The 22,970-nt window shown below is 27.9% G+C and overlaps 1 protein-coding gene across 1 annotated transcript in view; it reads left to right on the top strand.

Moving 5' to 3' along the window:
• LOC123294753 (inositol hexakisphosphate kinase 3) overlaps nt 1-22,970 on the top strand; it is a 112,641-nt gene that overhangs the window by 47,632 nt on the left and 42,039 nt on the right. The window contains exon 3 of the mRNA XM_044875891.1: nt 9,614-9,665. The gene's annotated coding sequence lies outside the window, so the exon portion shown is untranslated. The remainder of the gene's footprint in view (nt 1-9,613; nt 9,666-22,970) is intronic.

Here is a 22,970-nt window from a genome sequence, read left to right as displayed (position 1 = left end):
ATGTAAAAAATGTTCCTTATCAAAAAATAAACAACTTTTGTTTGAAACATTTTTTTTTAAACATCACTGTTTACTCACGAGGGCACACATTAGATGCAAATTTTATAGTATGCATTAATATGAGATTATAAGTTATTTATGTGTAACATGTATATGTGTAATCGACACTGTCTCTACATGGTATTTCAAAGATTAACTCAGTTAATTGTTTGTATTCACTTGTTATTTTTGTAAATGAAATTTATGTGTCATATGTAATCTAACTTACAATTTGGATTACATTTTAAGTGGATTGTTTAATAAATTATTAAAAATAATAATATTTTTCTAGTTGATTGATCTTTTGAAGTTCTTATTGATTGAAAATGTTTACTTTAATCAATAAGAACTTCAAAAATTGATTGAAAATGTTTACTTCAATGCCTATAAAAAACCTGAAAATACGTTATTGAAAAATGTAGACACATTTATTCCCTAATAATTGATTGTTTGATAAACCGGTGGTTTTATGAAAGATGACTTGTCCGCGAGCCCATTTCCTAGTTAATGGTACAAGGGTACGAATGAATCTAAAACTGGGTTGGATTAGGAATAAGAAAGTGTCTGCAACAACTAATCGTTAGTGAAGAATGGAAAGGGTCCTAACTCCCCATAAGGCTGTTTGTCTTATAGAGCAGTCGATAAACCACAGACGATCGATCAATTAGATTAAAACATTTTACGAATTATAGGCGAAATACTACTGTGAGTTTTGTGAAAAGTGTGTGAAAATTGTACATCCAATAAAATTTGTTCCATTGATATAAAAAAGTGGCTGAACCTTTAAAAGAACATCCATTACTAAAGTCCATAAAATACCATTATTTTTAAATTTGGAAAAAAACTGTGAAAATAAAAGTTTTATGTTATAAAGAATTTTCTGGAATTTATTTATTTAATGAAAAAAGGAATCATAAATTAACAATTTAATAATCGTGTCATATGAATCATTTCATCATTAATTCACATGATTAAGATTAATTCGACTTATTATAAACATAAACATATTATAAATTGAATTAATCTTTTCTTTTGTAAATAGAAATTTCTATGTTCATATTGATTTATAATATTATCTGAGTTTGTATTATTATCTCCACAAGTATTAACAAATACATACAAAAAATATTTTTTTAAAATTTCTTCAAAATGAGCTTTTCATTTTTTCTGAGCCTACCAAATAAGTCCATTACTTTTATTCAAAGACATAACTTCAACCCTCTAACTCAATTTGATGGGGTTGTCGAGGTACACAGTCTTAAAAACTGCGACAAAGCATGATATTTCGACAAAAAAAAGGGAGATAGGACCTTTTTATATTTTCATCCTTTCTACTTTGCTTACCTACACAAAATGATTATTTATAAGTTTGAATAGTGTGTTTTTTTATTTAAAGAAAATATTATATTACCTACTGAAGTTTTACTGTACTTCTTTGTATTACTGTACTGCTAAAATTTTGCCAGAAAAACTCATATTTCATCATAAAACGACAGACATGGTTCAATTAAAAAATTAAAATTTTTGTTAGAAAAAAAATTTTGGGCAAGATATTCAATGACATGTCTCATTAATATTCTCCGATAGTTAAATAAGAAATTTTTTTGAAAATTTAAATTACAGGGTGGTCTAAATATTATAACAGCAGCACTTCAGCAAATGATAACGTTATATAAAAATAATAATCTCTCAATACACTTGTTGCTAGAAAAGTACCTTTTTCAAGTATTCGAATTAAAAAAAAAGTGATATTTTTGGGAATGTTACATATATGCTTACAAAAATTAAAATTTTAGCACACACTACGACTTAAGGATCCTTTATGATTTAAAGCTTATAACAAATAACTCGAAAACTAGCGATCGTGACTTGGACATGCCATAACCCTGTTTCCAAAAAATCTCTTACGTCACTGAATTCATTGAAAATGAAAGAATATTTAACGTTATCGTATTTGCAATGAAGCCGTTTTGGCAATACTCACAAAAAGGTAATTTTTTCCAATATTTCATTAAAAACATCTAGAAAAGGAGATTTTCCCAACTATGATTGTATTAAGAAATTGTAATTATTTTAACGTTATATACAATTTGCTAAAATCCTGATGTTATAGCTTGTATCACCTTGTATAAAATGTGCGGGTGCCATAAGCCATAAATAAATAGCTATTTGGCAGCGCTTCCAAATGGTGAGAATATTTTTAAATGCCATCACCTGTTTTGAATTTTTTTGAATGAATGTTTGATTTAAAAAGGTTATTTTAATTATAAAGCAACATATTTTCTTTCAGTGTCTTTCAGTGTCCAACACAAGTTAAAATTAATTTTATTAATCATCATACCTACACTAGGTAGGTAGAGAGGTTTTCTTATTTTCAGTTTTAACAGGCCGTGATCTTGACTTTATAAAGTATTTTAATGAGACTAAGCTAGCTATTAATTATAATGATAAATTAAACTCAGTACATATATTAATTTAAACTTTGAATATTTAATTTAGTTCAGTAAAAGATGTTACGAGAATCGGCTAATAAAATACAATGAAAGAAACTGATTGCATTTTGCCAAAACCTCATGGAATGATTAAAAGTTTACAAAAACAAAAAGTAATAATAATAAAATTTACTTCTTAGATTTTATTACGTTGACGTTGTTAGCACTATCAAATAAAGTTAATAAAATCGTGTTTAAGGATGTATGAGCATGACAACAATGTTTGATTTAATAGCTCAAAATTTGTTTGTAGGTAGTCTTTTACTCAAAGAATATGTGGTTAAAATTTCAGCTTAGGTAACCGTGCAAATTTTTAAGAAAAAATCGATATAAAATACATTGGCTCTTATGGAGGAATCTCAAAAAACGACATATTTTGGAAGTTTCTGATAATTTTCATTTGGAATGAATGAAAACAAATTTAAAAAAAACTTTTTAATAGAAAGTAAACATATTAGCAATGAATTAGAAAAGAAAAAAACTAAGTGTCACCGTCCATATAAGGGATGTAAGAGCAGGGTAGATTAAGGATTGAAATTATTTTTATCTTATTTTCAACTTTGATGATGAATTTTGTTATAACTTCATGAATGTAGACGAAAAATAAGAATAAAATTTTTCGATATGTGCCTTGGTTTTCGAAATATCGAAAGCTAAATAACTAAACAAAATTTTCAATTTTCGATATTTTGAAAATTAAGCCAGATATCGAAAAATTTTATTCTTACTTTTCGTCTTATATCGTCAAGAAATAATATAAATTTTAAATTTATCATCAAAATTGAAAATATCTATCTTTAAATTTGTGCCCCCACTACCATGCTCGTACATCCTTAAAGAGGTTCATATTACCATTTTAATTAATTTTTCAATAAGTTTCAACTTATTTAGGATATTTATAAACACTTTTCAATGTGCACTATATAGTATTTCAATTAAAATTTCTATTATTTTATATAATTAATTTTGAGCAATGTACAGATGTGATGAATAAATAAATATAAATGAATAAAATATGTTGTTGTGAGAATTTATATTGAAAATGAAGAGTAAAATACTTGAAATAAATTTAAACTATAAAAAGTAATTAAGTCTTCTTACTTATACTTAATTATTTAATTGAAATCAAACACACAGCTGCTTACAATCAAAATATTTACAATAATAATTGTTTAAGATTTTCATTTATAGATAAATAAATAAGAGTATCGACTTGGTAAATGAAAAAGTTCAAAATAAATTACATTATAGGTCTTTGCACTTGCAACAAGTTATAAAACATTAATTTTTTAAGGTTAACCAAAAATGCATCATAAATAAAAAATCATGCATTTTTGGTTAAGGATGTATGAGCATGGTAGTGGGGGCACAAATTTAAAAATAGATATTTTCAATTTTGATGATAAATTTATATTATTACTTGACGATATAAGACGAAAAGTAAGAATAAAATTTTTCGATATCTGGCTTAAATTTCAAAATATCGAAAATTTTGTTTAATTATTTAGCTTTCGATATTTCGAAAACCAAGACACATATCAAAAAATTTTATTCTTATTTTTCGTCTACATTCATGAAGTTATAACAAAATTCATCATCAAAGTTGAAAATAAGATAAAAATAATTTCAACCCTTAATCTACCCTGCTCTTACATCCCTTATATGGACGGTGACACTTAGTTTTTTTCTTTTCTAATTCATTGCTAATATGTTTACTTTCTATTAAAAAGTTTTTTTTAAATTTGTTTTCATTCATTCCAAATGAAAATTATCAAAAACTTCCAAAATATGTCGTTTTTTGAGATTCCTCCATAAGAGCCAATGTATTTTATATCGATTTTTAATGACTTTTTTCTTAAAAATTTGCACGGTTACCTAAGCTGAAATTTTAACTACATATTCTTTGAGTAAAAGACTACCTACAAACAAATTTTGAGCCTTTAAATCAAACATTGTTGTCATGCTCATACATTTTGATGTGATCTTAATGTATTATCAATTTTTGGTCAGGCTTAGCAGGCTATGGGTGTGTGTCTGTCTGTCTGTGGAATCGTATAGCCTAAACAAATGAACCGATTTTGATTTTTTTTGTTTCGTTAGAAAGGCAATTTAATGGAGAGTGTTCTTAGTTATGTTTCAAGTGCGAGTATAGGGTTCCATACCCGGAATATCTTAAAAATCAGTTCAGTTTGGAGGAGACTCTATGGAAAAAAGTAATTTAAAGGAAAGTGTTCTTAGATATGTTTCAAGTACGAGATTATAGTTCCGTTTCCCAAAAATTTGTCGAGAATTTTATAAATTTTGTAAATTTCACTTGCTACGACCAATATTTCTATATTTCACCAATTTGAACTTGTTGACTAGACTAGACTAGACTAGAATGTTCAAAATAAGTGTTTCAATGAAATTCGATGTAAATTTTCAATAACCCCTCAAGTGGTTTTCAGTTGTATATGAATGTGGTGGTTGTGGTAATGGTTATATCATACTTGGTAAATATATATTCAATCCACGTATGTGGTTTTCAACTATTTCAAGTATTGATAATTTTCGAAAACAATTAATAATACACCTACATAAAATTTTCATACCAATAAAAACAATATTTAAACACAAGGTATTACAATCAATCGATACACCTACTAATTTGAAATAGGAGCCCATAGAAATAAATTATTTTCATATTTTTCTGTAACATAATATATTTTTTTTAATATTATTAATATTTAAGATCAATTTACGTACGTACTTACCTATTTATTTATTAAACGTCATTCGATTAGTGATTGATTGTATAATAAAGCTTAGAATAATTATATTGAAAGAAAATATGGAAATATAATATCCTCTGATGTTATTGTCCACGTGAACTTGAAATGGTTAACTCATCATTTTAACATCAATATAATTATAACGACTTATTCATAAAGCGCCAATTAGGCGGAAATTTCATAATATGTACTATACTTGATTAACAGTTATGTATGTGTCACATGTTTGTATGTGTAATGTGATAAAGAAATCAACACTGACTATGCATGGTATTTCAACAGTTAACTCAGTCAATTGTTTGTTTTCACTTGTTTTAATTACATATCTAACTACGTTTTTAATTATGTAAAGGTGATACAAAATGAAAATTAATTTGGCAAGAGAGATTATTAAATAAAATGTGTAATAATTTTATGATTAACATCTTATAAAACATGCGGGTATTTTCCATGGAACACAATATTGTTGTGTGTGTTTTTTTTTATAAAAAGTGTCGTTAAATCGAGAAACACCACAATTTTATAAGATCTGAATAATAATATTAATTTACTTACAACATCATCAAGGTTGTTTGCAACGATATGATATGGCAATATTATTAATAATAAATATAAAATATTTTAGATATTTTTAATATTTGTCTGTGTCATATTTACAGATATATAATATATATTCTTTGGCATTTCGTTTTATTGCTGGCTAATTTATTTATAAACTTTAAATTTTCACTTCTGAAAAATTTTGAAAAAGTGGTAAATTTAAAGGTTAGAATTATTTTAGAAAGACAATTTTACACGTTGTTAGAGTAGTCTACGACCCAACTTGTTCAGCCTGCCGATTTATTTCATCTCATCTAAAACCGAAGATATTGATCAAGATGCGTTTGAGGCTACCCCGGGGACAATTTTGGTCCCAGAAAAAATTATGGGCGGTACATTTGGGCACCTTTAGTTTAAATCTAAATTTGTGACTTCTTAGCTATCAATAATTAATTCTGCAACACTTTAAGATAAAAAAAACTGTGCGAGTTTCAACTAAATTGCTATCTTTTTAGAAAAGTAGAATTAACGAACATTGTTTTTGTCGCTTATCCAAGTACGACTGCGTTTCTACAATAATAATTTTTCGAAATTCTACATTATTATTGATGAAAATTGATATTTTTACTTCCGAGATCACGGATGCTGTCAAACAGTTAAACTTGTATTTTGATATGTTTATATAAAAGGTTATCATTGTTTTAATAATATAGGTCAAAAATTTCTTATATTTTTAGATTATTTCTATAATTTATTTGATATTTGATTACCCTTGAAAGTAATCATAAATTAACTCACGTCAACTGAATTCAATTTGTTTATTTTTACTGGGTCGAATACTCTCAACTTAAATAAAAAAAGTTGCATAAGAGATAGGCCATGGTAAACTTTGAATCTTGATAAAAATTTCAACGAACAAACATGTGACACATACATAACTGATAATCAGGTATATTACATATTATAAAATTTCCGCCTAATTGGCGTCCTCACGGGTAAACAGTGATGCTTACGAAAAAATGTTTCAAACAAAAGTTGTTTAATTTTTGATAAGGAACATTTTTTACAATTAAACTTTTGTTCTATCTCTAGCGGTTTACAAGATGGGTCCTACGGACCCAATACCCAATTGACCTATGATGCTCATTTACGAACTTGACTTCACTTTTTACGTCCTGAGTACGCTGTAAAAATTTCAGCTCGATATTTTTTTTCGTTTTTGAGTTATCGTGTCCACAGACGGACGGACGGACAACCGGAAATGGACTAATTAGGTGATTTTATGAACAGCTATGACAAAATTTTTTTCCTAGCATCATTTTTAAGCGTTACAAACTTGGGACTAAACTTAATATACTATGTATATTTCATATATACATGGTATAAAAATGAATTAGGATTTTGAAAAAGGTTATTTTAAAAATTGCTTGAAACGTTAAGTCAATTTTTACATTCAATTTATTATAAGAGTTGAAACAACCTTCCTGTTTTTTTTTAAAATTCAATTCCCAATAATATTTCCTGTCTAATATTATTTCAATGTTAGTTTTTTTTTTGTAAATTTATGCGTATAATCAATTAACTAGACAAATAAATATTTATTGGACCATGATAAACAAAAATAATGGATGATTTATTGGTAAATAATGAATATTTGAATTTATCCCAAAAAAACAATCATGCATTTAATTATATTCTTTCAGTGTCAATAAATAACTAAATCTATGTTTTAATTGAATCAAAAAATAGTCAATTAAAATGTTTATCAATCGTTTAACACTAACAACATTAAGTGCGTCATGCGATAGTTTGTTCCTTGTGACATGACGTTCAGGATATTTAATTTTGGCATGTAAATATTGTTTTTTGCAAGTCAGTAAACATGAAACATAATTAACGTTAATAATTAAAAAAATAATTCGCGATAATGGATAATTTAAGTAGCTCGTAATATTCTTATAATTTCCTTTAGTGTCGAAAATACAGACACTATCTAAATATATTATACCTAATAGTGACAGTGAGGTTGTTTGTTTGTTTGCTTGTTTGTTACGTTTTCACGCAAAGACCAGTGAATGGATTTGAATAAAACTTGACAATAATATAGCTCCTACATCAGAATAACACATGAGCTCTAATTTATAAAAAAATACTAAAAAATTATATTTATTGTTTTGACATTTCATAAAACAGGGTGAAGGAGATGCAATTTATGGACAATTTATTTTTTCTTTATTTATTTCCATTTTTATACCCATGTATATATGAAATAATATCAAGGTATCCTAAGTTTAGTCCCAAGTTTATAACGCTTAAAAATATTGATGCTACGAACAACGTGTCCATTAGTCCATTTTCGGTTGTCTGTCTGTAAACACGATAACTCAAAAAACGAAGAGATATAAAATTAATATTTTCATAGCTTGATTAGGACGTAAAAAGTGAGGCCGAGTTCGTAAATGAGTAACATAGGTCAATCGGACCCATGTTGTAAATCGTTAGAGAAAGAACAAAAGTTTAAATGTAAAAAATGGTCCTTTTAAAAAAATTTTTGCTTGAAACATTTTTTCGTAAATATCATTGTTTACCCATGAAATCGCAAATTATTTAGTAGGTGTTATATGGGAATTTCAGTTTTATATGTGTGAGATGTAAATATGTGTGGCTATCTAAGAGTGGCTATCTTATTTACTTACATGATGTAATAAAAGCAATCGATTGCGTAATCAATGCACTGTCTATACATGGTATTTCATCAATTAACTCATTCAATTGTTTATTTTCACTTGTTTTAAGCAATAGTTAATATGTTTCTACACAAATTAATTTTTGTGTACCCTTCTTCACCCTGTTTGTTTTATATTATTTTTTACTTTTTAATGATCTTTGTCAGTTATTTAAGGATAAAAACGCGGGCGAAGCTGCGGGTAAAAGCTAGTAATTTATAAATTGAAAATAAATAATAAGAAGAACATTTCAGTTTGATTACAAATTTTTAGAAAAGGTACATGGGCGGAATACAGCGTCATTGTCCGGATAATTTTACAAGTGAGGGCGAACATGTGGTTTACTCAATTCAGCACTTATTCAGTACAATAAATTGTTTGTTTACTCCTAATTAGGCTTAACGAATTTCATTTATTCATTAAAACTATTTTAATTTGAAAATATCATCGTTCTGAAAAATAGTAATATTAAACTTTGGTTGATTTTGACCTGAAGCCAAAAAAGGTTGACAACATCTGACCTCGTGAAATTTAGGGTGAATAATAAACTTATACAAACAGGATATTAGTCTTTGAGCTCATTTTTTTCATTCAAACGAATAACATTGAAAATATTCATTTTTAAGGAATTTTAACAAAATGCGAAGAAAATTAGTCATTTCTGAGTATTTTTAACAAATATTCGGTCTTGCGAAAGATCCTCTGTTATAAGAAATAATAATAAAGCCATTGTATCAAAAATCCTGTGATTCATAAGAAAACATTTTTCTTAAATTTAAGCTTAAAATACAGTCAGACCTCTAAATAAGTTACAGATCATGCAACCAATTTTAAAGAATCAAATTAAAAAAGAAAAATCAATTTTTTGAGGGAAACGAATATTTGTTACGAAAAGACATTAAGTGTTCCAACTTCACTACGAAAAAATACAAATTTTTACCAATTTTGATTACTATATTATTTCCTTGTACCTTTTATTATCAATTTTATTCAATATTAATAATTATTGGGTGTATGAATTAATATTGTTTGTTTTTTGTTTCAGAATTGTCTGAAGATCGCAAATGTGGTAACTTCTCTAAAATTTTACGTTTCAGGTAAGTTTACGTTAATCGAGAAGTATCAAACTTTTGTACAGCGGTTAATTCCGGGTTGTTGAATAAAAAATAATACTTAATTTTTGTATTTTATTTCAATTCTTTATTTTAAATAATATTGAACTTTACCAAGATAATTTTTATAAATGCTATTGTATGATTAAATATAAGTTAATTAAAATAAATATACAAAAGAATTCACAGATTACAAACGTTATTTAAGCATAGTGTGCTATGTTCGTGACGTAGAAATGTTCAAATACATAAGCCTATGTTTAAATATATACACATATATTAATTTTATTACGTCACGTGATATTTTACGAAAATTTTTTCTTCGGGCATTTTCGTTTCTCTTTTGAATCGTTCTTTAAAGCTGTATGTAACTTTCAAAAATAAATAATAAAACAGTTTCGTCATACATCTTTGTTCAACAACTCAATTTGAACATTTAAAAAGCAATTTTAACTGACAAAAGTGATTTCCTATAAGACAACTTACGAGTTATATCGAGAATGCGTAAGAAACTAATCTACTCCAGACACAATGAACTTTCTTTCAATTTGACATTTACTATAAACCTTGACTCATCTTGAACGAAATCTAACTCTATTTTTCTTTAAAAACAGTTCAACTGTATATTTTATTATTCATACATTCCAAAAAGAAAATTTATTATTGCATTCATTTTTTAAGCTAATCAGATTCGAAAAATAAATACCGGTCAAGACACATGTTTGAAACACACATGAGCAAATAAAAATGTGACTTACTAAAACTAAAAAAAAAAAAATAATACTATTTATTTTTAAACTCGTACAGCACATTTATAGAATTGCAAATTATTTATATTTAAAATAAATATTATTTCTATTTATAAATATATTATACCAGCTATATCTATATATTTTTAAATGCTAATATTATGATTATATTATTCAATTCTACTGTAACAACTCTAAGGCTTCGTTTCACACCAGTTTAATATATGTTTGTTCATTTAGAATTATTTTTTATTCAGGTTGTATATCTTACAACTGCATTTACAGTTTTAAAATTAGGTGTGGAAGGAATGCTCAATTGCATACGCTATGAACAGTAAAATGTGTATAAAATATTAAGAATATATGAGCATGACAACAATGTTTGATTTAAAGGCTCAAAATTTGTTTGTAGGTAGTCTTTTACTCAAAGAATATGTGGTTAAAATTTCAGCTTAGGTAACCGTGCAAATTTTTAAGAAAAAAGTCATTAAAAATCGATATAAAATACATTGGCTCTTATGGAGGAATCTCAAAAAACGACATATTTTGGAAGTTTTTGATAATTTTCATTTGGAATGAATGAAAACAAATTTAAAAAAAAACTTTTTAATAGAAAGTAAACATATTAGCAATGAATTAGAAAAGAAAAAAACTAAGTGTCACCGTCCATATAAGGGATGTAAGAGCAGGGTAGATTAAGGGTTGAAATTATTTTTATCTTATTTTCAACTTTGATGATGAATTTTGTTATAACTTCATGAATGTAAACGAAAAATAAGAATAAAATTTTTCGATATGTGTCTTGGTTTTCGAAATATCGAAAGCTAAATAATTAAAAAAAATTTTAAATTTTCGATATTTTGAAAATTAAGCCAGATATCGAAAAATTTTGTTCTTACTTTTCGTCCTATATCGTCAAGTAATAATATAAATTTATCATCAAAATTGAAAATATCTATTTTTAAATTTGTGCCCCCACTACCATGCTCATACATCCTTAAATCTAATATTTTTCTGGCTGTAATTTAAGGTAATATGGGTCGTCAACAGACCATCTTTTTTTCAAAATTTTAAATAGCGTTCAAAATTTAATACACACATGACCATAATTTATCATAATAATTAAACTGATTTTATAACAATTAATAATTCATAAAATTCTATTACAAAAAAAATAAATACTATTGGATTAGTTATGGTAGTAATTAGTTATTATAATTCCTATATTATCGACATATTATACTCTAGAAATCTTCTGTATCAAAATTAAAATAATAGATTTGGCAACGTTACAACGGTTTAAGCGCCGAGTTACAGTTCTTTAAAATTTTCGGATTCGATTATTTATTTTATAAAAACAATTTTTGTGACATATTAATTAGTCTTGTCAATCGATGTCAACGACATCTGTTAATGAAAGTTATCATACTCATAATGAAACATACGGAAATTACAATTTGAATTATGCATAATCGTTAATATTTTTTGATAATGATCGATAACATGTATTTTTTTGTATATATATAAATTCTTTATACTTTAAGCTTTTTTTTGGTGCATTATTATATGAAATGTTGAATAAAACATTACTTAGATGCTTATCTTCAATATATTATTTTTATATTTTACCCATACTACCTTAAAGAATTTATCAAAATAAAATAGCATATAATTAGAAAATTGAACAAGTTTCTCTCGCAAGCTCATAAATATAAAATTGGTGGAAGCGCAATTAAATACATACTACATAGTAATAACTTATATATTGCATAATTTCACTGCGTTTCCACCATTTATTTACTATAGTTATAAAACTTTTTTATGCAACCGTTTATTAAAAATCAACTCATGTTCATAACAGAAAGACAGAGGTCAATTTTCCATCAAGAAATATACAATGTATCCAATTAAGTCGGCTTCCTATGGAAAACTTCTTCATTATTTATTTTATGAATAAAAGTTATTCATGATAAGAGAGAGTGGTTTTGGTTAATGATTAAATATATACTTGAGACATCGTGAGTGATGAGTCTATCCAACTTTCTCTCTATGACTTTTTTCGAAAGTGCTGCGCTTTCAAATGAGCATGATAACGGCATATTTAAACTATGGGTTTGAAAAAACGCTGCAAGGAAGTACGTCATGTTAGAGGTGGTACACAAGTTCATCAGTGCAGCATTTTTGTCGGACAAAATATGTTATTGATTAATAATTATGAATGTTATCAAATAGTCGTAGTGTCCGACAAAATCCCTGATCCGTTTTTTCAAACCAATAACTTAAATATGCCGTTAACATGCTCATTTGAAAGCGCAACACTTTCGAAAAAAAATCATAGAGAGAAAGTTTGGTAGACTCGCTAAAAGTAGGCCACTCAGGAAGTTTTAAATATGTATGTCGAAAAATGTAAATTTTTCCCAATACGATTGTAATTATTTGGAAATCTTCTCTAAATTATCATTAATCATTTATGACTATTCGCATCGTGTGTGAGTTTTTTTGTAGGCGTTTCCATGGTAACGAATATGACTTACATTGAAATTTTAATATTATTGTCTCACAAATTTAAATAAATAATTATGATAATTTTCATTTTAAAAATAATATTTATGCAATTTGATTTCTTATTGTCACAATTTTTAATGCATTAAGTTTAATTAATTCGTGTTTTACAATAATTTTAATTTGACATTTTCTATAACACTAACATATAAAGTATTGCAAATTAGTCATAACAGCCTCTTTTATCGCCAAAATTTTTCACTGGAAGCGCTGGCATCGATTTTATTATCCCTACCATGACTACGCACACAACGAATAGATCGACGAGCAAAGAAATTAATACTACACAGAATTCGACAGTGCATCCTAGATTAAATATCGACCTATATGTGATAATATTCCCGTATTTTCTACATCCAATTCAAAAAAAAATACAACCCGTAAAATTTAAATTTTCATTTCACAAACAACATTCTTTAATAATATGCTGTTTATTTTTGTAATAAAACTAAAAAATATTATGTGTCAATGTGTTTGTGTCTATTTTAACATTAGAATAAAATGTATAATGCGACATAAATTTGTAATAAAATGGTTGAGAGATAGTGCCCTCATTAATTTTGAATTTTATTTATTTTTTATTTTCATCATAAAACATGTATATGCATACATAGGTGTTATGAAATAAAAAATTTTTTTTCAAAGAGTAATTGACCCATTTTTGGAATGATTACCCTTGTAAATGCATTATGCAAAAATTACTAGAATGTAATTACCGTTTCATGTGGGTTCATCGAAATGAGATAAACAAAATTGTACACCTAGAACGAATTGAGTTTTAATTTTACATGTGTTTCGCTAGATGTGTAAAAAAGGTGAAATTAATTTTAACGTTTAAATTATAGTCAGTAATAAAGGGAATTTTCTCTTTGGGCAAAGAAAATTAAGTCGAAAAATTTGATTCTAACCAGTAAAACAAATTTAACTCAATTATCACTAATAATCTATTTTTTACCTGATAACGTCATTGATCCAAAAAAAAAAATTCTGTCCGTCTGCCATCACGATTACTAAAAAACGAAGATATGAAGCTGAAATTTTTATAGCGTGCTTAGGACGCAAAAAGTGAGGTGAAGTTCATAAATGAGCAACATTGGTCAATTGGATCTGGGGTCCGTAGGACCTATTTTTTAAACCGTTAGAGATAGAACAAAAGTTTAATGTAAAAAAATGTTACTTTTAAAAAAATAAACAATTTTGTTTGAAACATCACTGTTTACCCGTGAAAGCGCAAATTAGGCGCAAATTGTATAGTATGTATTATATGAGAATATCAGTTATAAATGTGAGACATGTATGTATGTGTGATGTGACAGAGTAATCAACACTGTCTATACATGGTATTTCAACAATTCACTCAGTCAATTGTTTGTTTTCACTTGTTAAGTTTGTAATCCTACTTTTTGGATTATATTTTTCAAATTTTTGTCTATATTTTACATAGCGGTTCAGATTCAGGCAAATTATTATTTAAAAAAACGTTCACCTGATGATGACGTCATTAAAATCCAAAAATGTGGTTTTTCTCTAGCACACGCAAATTTTATTCAATTTTTAATAAATCAAGTATGTAATTTGACTTAATTTGGATCATACTTTTGGATATTTGTAATATTTAGATATATCTTACATAGCGGCTCAAATTATCAAAAAATTTCATTTTTTGTTCAGTTCAATTTTCATTCAATTTTAATCAACCATGTACATAAATCTACTTAATTTTGGTAATATTATTCAAATATTTAATTATATTTTCCAAAGTGGTTCACGTGTGAGAAAATTATAAAAAAAGATCAATTTTTTGTACTTGATGACGTCATCAAAATAAAAATGAATTTGCTTTATCGTACAAGTCTTTTCAATTTTATTAAATCAAGTATATGTAATTCTTCTAAATTTGGGTCATATTTTTCCGATAATTGGCTACATTTTACAAAGTGATTCAAAGACTAAATTATCAAAACAAATAGCTGATTTAAATAACAAATTATTAAATAAATATACTTTTTCTCTATCACACAAATTCTACTCAATTTTAATAAACTCAATTTCAATAAAATTTTTGACAAAACTTCTCCTTAAGGACTTTTCAATTGCGCAGCAAGCTTTAAATTCGGCACCATGTGATCTTCTTTTTTTAAGATTTAGGACAATTGGCGGACATTATAAATGTGCGCAAATAAAAACCACGAAAAACAATGATTTTCGTCATAATATGGGATTGGAATGTTGAAACTCCGAAAAGCATTTCCTCAAATTTCTGAAATTGTAAACTAGATTCTACAAAACAGATTTATAACAAATTCCCACCCTTTCCCGTTGATCTTCGATACAGTGCATAAGTCGTTACGAGAGGTCGATTATAAAAAGTTATATATTATATAAAAATAATTAAATTAAACCAATTATACAGGAAATTAAATATATTCAATAATTCGGTGTACATTATAGAACAGTTAATATAATAAGTAAAAATATTTATAATTAACTGTTAATAACAGTTATATTTGTTACCTTAACCTTGGTATTTTAATATCAAAATATTGTAGACGATTTTAATGTTTATATCGGTTGCGTGTTATCTTTGATGGATCATATATTTAGCTATTTTTATAAATAAACTATTAGTTAAACGATAAGAGATACAGTTAAATTGCGTTAAATGTAGGATTTCGATTCGATTTCGTTATCGAATGATTCATATGAGTGACAATCGGTCAGAAATATGATAAGTATACCTCCACCTGAAGGTATTGCTGTACTCCACTCCGTTTGTGAATACAGCAATCCCTTTCGTCTGCTGATCTATCTTAAATTGGACACAATCAGTTGAAAACTTCCAAAATGATTGTTGGAACAAGTTAACCGTTCTTGATGTTTTACCTTTCAAAACGTAATAAATAACTTTTTTTTGATTCTAAGTAGTATAAATGGATTAATAACAGGTCAAAAAAATTTTTTTAATTTACTAAAACTGATAATTTGAGAATTGGTAACAGTAGTTGTGTGTGCACACCTACTGCGGTTAGTCAGAAACGTTTCTGATTTCAGTGGTATTTAAATGTGTGGTATTAAATCTACTAAAGCTGAAAATTTATATATATATATATATATATATATATATATATATATATATATTGCATGTAAATAACAGTTATGTTGTTTTAACTGTTTAACTGTTTTCAAGATGGGTCCTACGGACTCAAGATCCAATTTACCTATGTTGCTCATTAACGAACTCGACCTTACATTTTACGTCCTAAGCCCCTTTTAAAAATTTCAACTTGTTATCTCTTTTCGTTTTTGAGTTATTGTGATGACAGACGTACAGAAAGACTTATAGACGACAGACAGACGGACAACCAAAAATGGACTAAACAGGTGATTTTATAAACACCAATACCAAAATTTTGTTTGTAGCATCAATATTTTTAAACGTTACAAACTTGGGACTATACTTAATATACCTTGATTATATTACATTTATACATGGTATAAAAAGGAATACCTATGAAAAAGATGCTTAGAGACGTTAAAAATAGATGAAATATAATATGTCTGTTAAATATCAAATGGTTTTTTATTATTCCATTTATTTATTTCTCTATATTAGTCTGTACTTTCAGTTAGCTATTATTTTTTAACAATTTCATATCAAATTCTATATAGCTAAAACAACCTTAATAAAAAACCGTTTTTACAACATAAGTAAAATTAAATCGATAAAGGTAAATACCCTGAATTCTATTTCAAGACTGAAAACAATAATTAAAGTGCTTCCATTATATCTTTTTATAATTGAACAATACTTCTATAAGTTCTACTGTATAAATATTTAATAATAAAATTCAAACTAATTATAGAAATAAAATCAATTCTTTTTAAATGTAAAAGATTGAACTTAAAGCTAAACTATATTATAAATTTAAAATGAATAATACTTTGTGCGAGTGAATGCTTTGTGAACTTTTAAACAAATGATTTAAATATAATTAATTCAATTACATAATTATTATGAAGTTCAATTAAGTTTATGGTAGTAAAATGTACCTTTTTATTATTATATGTAACGATATATTATAGATAATGACCTTATAGATTACTAGCTGTGAACTACCCGCTTTGCTGGGCAACATTCCCACTTTCACCCCTCCCATATTCCATATCCTTTTCTAGGTTACTATCTATCACCTAACTAAATTTCATCAAAATCCGTTCAGCCGTTTAGGCATGATAGAGCAAAACTCCCAGCAAAAACCATAAAAAAATCACTAACTCAATTCAGTTTTCTGCCTACTTCCTACCCCCTAAGTACGATGACGTGATCATTTTGATCGTATATCCGTTTTTAGGTAACCATCTATTACCTTACTAAATTTCATCAAAATCTGTTCAGCCGTTTAGACGTGAAAGAGCAAAAGTCCCAACAAAAACGACTAAAAATCACTAACTCAATTTAGTTATCTGCCTACTGCCTACCCCCTAAGAACGATGGCATGATTATTTATAGCCTATGACCATTTCTAGGTTATCATCTATCACCATACCAAATTTCATCAAAATCCGTTCAGCCGTTTAGGCATGAAAGAGACAGACAGACAGACAGACAGACAGAGTTACTTTCGCATTTATAATATTAGTATGGATATACACAGATTTTTTACTCCCACAAATATTAAATTATTAAAATGGTATGTTACACGTTAGCGTGATGACGATTGTAAATGTTTTTCTTAAACGAATGCTTACACTCTGTATGAAAGTAATATATATAAGCTCTGAACAAGGCGCTCTATTAGCTCAGTTGGTTAAGGCGTAACCAATTCCGTCCGCGGTATATTTAGTGTAGCGGGTTCGATTCCTGCGGTCGCAACAAAATTAATTTAATTAATAGCTGTGATGGGTTGGTGTAGTGCATGATATATGATGCATGAAGTAGGTGCACTCAGCCTCTGAAGTTGAGGAGCTGATAAATGAAATTATCAGCGGAAAGGTGGTAAAACACATATATGGTATCACAATGGGTCTATAGCCTAAGTGTATCCTTCGTGGACAGCCAATATAACCTAACCTAACCTAAGCTTTGAAAAACTTATGCCCCTCATTAACTTAAGCCCCTCGTACCGTTGGTTAACAAACTGAAGACAGAACGGAACTGACTTTGGAGTCATTCTTCTTACTATCTTTAAGATAAGTCACACGATAGTGCTAGACTATCACTCAGTCTAGCACTATCGTGTGACTAATTCATTTTTCCACAAACATTTTATATATTAAATAATTTATAATGATTATTGCTTGCTATATATGTATTATGTATATTGAAAATAAGCTAGGATTATGACGCAAATCAATTAAATGATTAAAGTTGTATATTGTTTTGATTTTGATAATAAATACCTAGGCTGCTTCAGTATTCTTATGGTACAGATACAAAAAGAAAACATTATATTTTTTATAATTTATAATGTACTAGCTTGATACCTGCTCGCTACGCTGGGATTAAAATACAGGCCACCGCATTATAGCCTCCACCTCTCTTACTCTCGCTTATCCCCCTCCATAACAGATTGAAAAAGAACAATTGTTAATGATTTAATCAGAGTGTGTGACTTCGATACTGCCATACTACCTTAATAAACACAATTTTCAAATCAGAAGATATTTAGACGTTTTATTATGATAAACGATACTAATGGTAATTGATTGATTAATAGAATAAATAAATTTAAGTTTATTCAGGGGTCTAGATATTCTGGAATTGCATCATATCCGTTATGTTAATTTTTACATTATTTACTCAACTGATGAGCTTGCCAGAAATGGCACAATGCTGCCGGACATAAGCATCAATAAATACCCGGGAATTCCATTTGCGAAATGCAAGTTGCTCCTGAAAGAGGATATCCTGAAAAAGGCCAATCTTAGATGGAGGAAAGAACGTACTTGTGGTACTACAAGACAGATATGGTCTGAGTACAATCGTTCCGAAGTTCTTATATCACTTCCAAGGGCCTCTGTTCGCAAAATTGTTGCGGCTTTCACAGGACACTGGCTGGGCGGCAAGCATGTTGAACGCTTAGGCCTGGCAATGTATCACGACTACTGCAGGAGTTGTCACAGTGGTGACGAAGAGGAGACAGTAGGTACCTATCCTTTATTTTTCTCCAACGAAAACACACTTGACTAAATTTTTATTACTTAGGTAAACATGATTGAAATCGATTATGTATATTTTGTACCATAACAAAATCTACAAGCTGTACCAACATAAAGATTGGCAGCAATTTGCGACATAATATTATTAAATAACTGTTTTTAATTTTGATAATAAAGACGGTACCAAATTGAAAAGAAAATTTCCTGGTGTATACAAAGAGACAAAAATCAGGGTATTTTGGAGTCGGTGTCAGCCAAGGAAACAATTGTGATAGAACAGTTTGCTACATTAACTTGGCTGACACCGACTCCAAAAATAACAATAATAGGGTATTCTACTATACTCAGCTGTCTACACTGAACTAATTGATGGTCTATGGCTCATACCGATATGACATCACAGCAAGGCTTGCCCGCGTTTTAGGTCACGTGATAACAGTTTAAAAATTATGATTTTTAAATTTAATATTTTAAAAGAAAAATGTGCTTTTATGACTCGAAATCAGAATATTTAAGTATATTTATACCATTTATATATGAAATATACATAGTATATTGAGTTTAGTCCCAAGTTTGTAACGCTTAAAAATAATGATGCTAGGAAAAAAATTTAGTCATAGGTGTTCATAAAATCACCTAATTAGTCCATTTCCGGTTGTCCGTCCGTCCGTCTGTGGACACGATAACTCAAAAACGAAAAAAGATATCGAGCTGAAATTTTTACAGCGTACTCAGGACGTAAAAAGTGAGGTCAAGTTCGTAAATGAGCATCATAGGTCAATTGGGTTTCGGGTCCGTAGGACCCATCTTGTAAACCGTTAGAGATAGAAGAAAAGTTTAAATGTAAAAAATGTTCCTTATCAAAAATTAAACAACTTTTGTTTGAAACATTTTTTCGTAAACATCACTGTTTACCCGTGAGGGCGCCAATTAGGCGGAAATTTTATAATATGTACTATACTTGATTATCAGTTATGTATGTGTTACATGTTTGTATGTGTAATGTAATAAAGAAATCAACACTGACTATACATGGTATTTCAACAATTAACTCAGCCAATTGTTCGTTTTCACTTGTTTTTGAAATACACTCAGTATAAAAATTTGTAATAGCACTTGATTAGAAATTATAGTAATGGAAAGATAATATTTATTAGTTTACATATTAATTTATCAACGATCATGGAAAAATATCACGTTTTATAAATATCATCCAGACAAAGTACCCCACTTAAAAAGTATGAAAATAATATTTGCCATTCGCTTCTTGTTTTATTAAACTGTAAATCTGTAAAAGCCCATTGTTTATCAGTAATTATTTCCATAAAGTATTCACGGTTGATATACTTGCAAGGTGAGCATAACCGTGACTGGACGTGATTCTTTGGTATAATTGTGATAAAAAGAGTAAGTAAAATCTTTTTATATTTCAAAAATCATATTCCTTCGATTAATACCTGGAGAAAATATCTAAGAAGGTTGTGTAAATATTCGAAACCGATCGGTCGAGCCGTTTCGGAAAAATCTTGCTCACCGACTTTGAAAACGTTGTTTCGAGACACACCCAGCTAAAATTTTTTTGGTTTGATACGTTTATCTTCGTAAATATTTCTCGGATCAACTTGAAATCAACAGAAAATATACTTAAATATATGTACATTCCGGAAGTGCAAAAAAAAAAGATTCTTTGAAAATTCTAACTGGATATAACCCCTTAAATTACAGCTACAATTGCGTAGTTGATAATTTTAAATTACCCTTTTATATTCTTTGTCGATTTTATTATTCTAGTCAGTTATCAGTTTGAGAATACTTACAGCCAAATGTGATTTAATTAAAAATTAATGCAGCGTTGAGTGATATGACGTGAGAAATTTGAATTATTATAAGCAGTAATGAGTACATTTATTAAAATCAGTTTTTTTTCATCACCTTGAGGTGGCTCACCTCGCCTTCAAACTTAATTAAGCATTTTAAGTATTCCACCTTTATGAGATGTAATTTTATTTTTTTTACAAAAAGGTCACATAAATTTTGCAATTACAGTCAATAAAATAATCTCATTAATATAACTATAGTGTTATTTTAAACAAGTGAAACTTCTTTTTGATCTCGTCAGTGACAATTCTTTCAAATGAGCCATTTCAGGCATTATATATTTTAAAAAATTATTTCGAATAAAAAAGAATATTATATAAAAAAATTCGTTGATTTTTCGTCCCTTCAAATTTTTTTTTGTATTATTGGTTCATTAGTAGCTTCTTTACCCGGTCTACATTTGAAAAAGTTCGGAAGCTAATTCAGTTCCCTTATAATAGCTTGTTCGAAACCTGTTCGGCTAATACGCGAATTAATACGCTGTGTTAAGATTTTCATTAGATCGATAAGTATTCAAATTAAGTGGCTAGGTTTAGCTGGCACGGTTGGCTCCTTGGAAAACCTGACACATCGGTCACCCGCCCCTAAAAAGGAAATCCTAATCACGCACTTGAAATATAGCTATGAATACTCTCCATTAAATTAATTACCTTTTTCGTTATAGCCTTCTCCAAACTGAACCGATTTTCAAAATCTTTTTTAGTTGTTTCGGGTACGGAATCCTAAACTCGCACTTGACATCCTAAACATAGCTAAAGACGCTCTCCATAAGATTATCTTTCAAACAAGACAAAAAACAAACAAAATCAGTTCATCTGCATAGGATCTAGAATGCCACAGACAGGCAGACAGGTAGATACACACCCATAGCGGTCATACACGAGCCTCCTGGGTGAAAGCCAGGTATCTTAGCCACTAGACCATATCGGAGTGAATTTTTCTTTCTTCGAGTGAATTTTTGGCACTCCATCCGGCAATGCGTTTTCGCCAAAGGTAAACTTCCGTCTACCCAGATGTCTCGGGAATCATAGTGCAAAATTGAATATTCTAGCTTAAAAATTTTCGTACAGATTTTTTTTTTTTTTTTTTTTGTTAAAATCCTATGTGAAATTTATTTTTTTGAAATTTTAAAATATTTACGTTTTAAATTAATAAATACCTCTAATATAATTAATTCGTTCTAGAAAGGTGATAAATAACAAGTGATAATAGTGATAACAATATTAATTTCTATATTTATGTTTATTCATATATATTTTTTTAACATCAAATAAACTGGTTTGAATGACAACAAAATATTATTATTGTTTACTTAATTTTTAGGTAGACAACTAAAATTTTTAAGATTCTTTTTTATATTAATTTTTAAGGTCATTTTAAATAACAACCAAAACAATAATAAACAACAATGTTTATGAAATATTTTTCAAGAAATTTTATTTTTTATATGCAAAATAAAAATGGTAATTTTATTAATCGAGAAACTTTGAAAATATTACCATTTTGCTATTTTATTCTTTTATTGTTAATAATAGAACTGTTAACTCGTGACTTTTTTATCGTAAAAAGAATTAAATTGGACCATTTTTGGCAATTATAAAAGTATTATTTTTTATTGCCCTTTTCTAATTCAGTGGTATTTCATCCATAATTTTTTACTCTGGACTTTACACAGCAGGTCGCAAATCTCGTTATATCCAGGTAACGTTGCTTCTCTAACAAAATTATTTTAGAAACATTAATTTCTGAGAGAAATATCTACATAATAATTATTTTCTATTTTTAGGGTAGAATCATGGAAAAATCGTCAAAATTATATTGTTATCAAATTTTTATAAATTCGTAGCGCAGGAGCTGCTTTAGATAAGCGAATTCCAATAAAGATACTTTTTAAATACTTTTTTCTTAAAATTGAATACTGCATTTTTAATTTTCCAAGAAT

Source organism: Chrysoperla carnea, chromosome 3 (genome assembly GCF_905475395.1).
Source record: "Chrysoperla carnea chromosome 3, inChrCarn1.1, whole genome shotgun sequence".
Taxonomy (NCBI): Eukaryota; Metazoa; Arthropoda; class Insecta; order Neuroptera; family Chrysopidae; genus Chrysoperla; species Chrysoperla carnea.
Note: the sequence above shows the minus strand (reverse complement) of the source record. Positions and strands in the feature narration are given on the sequence as shown.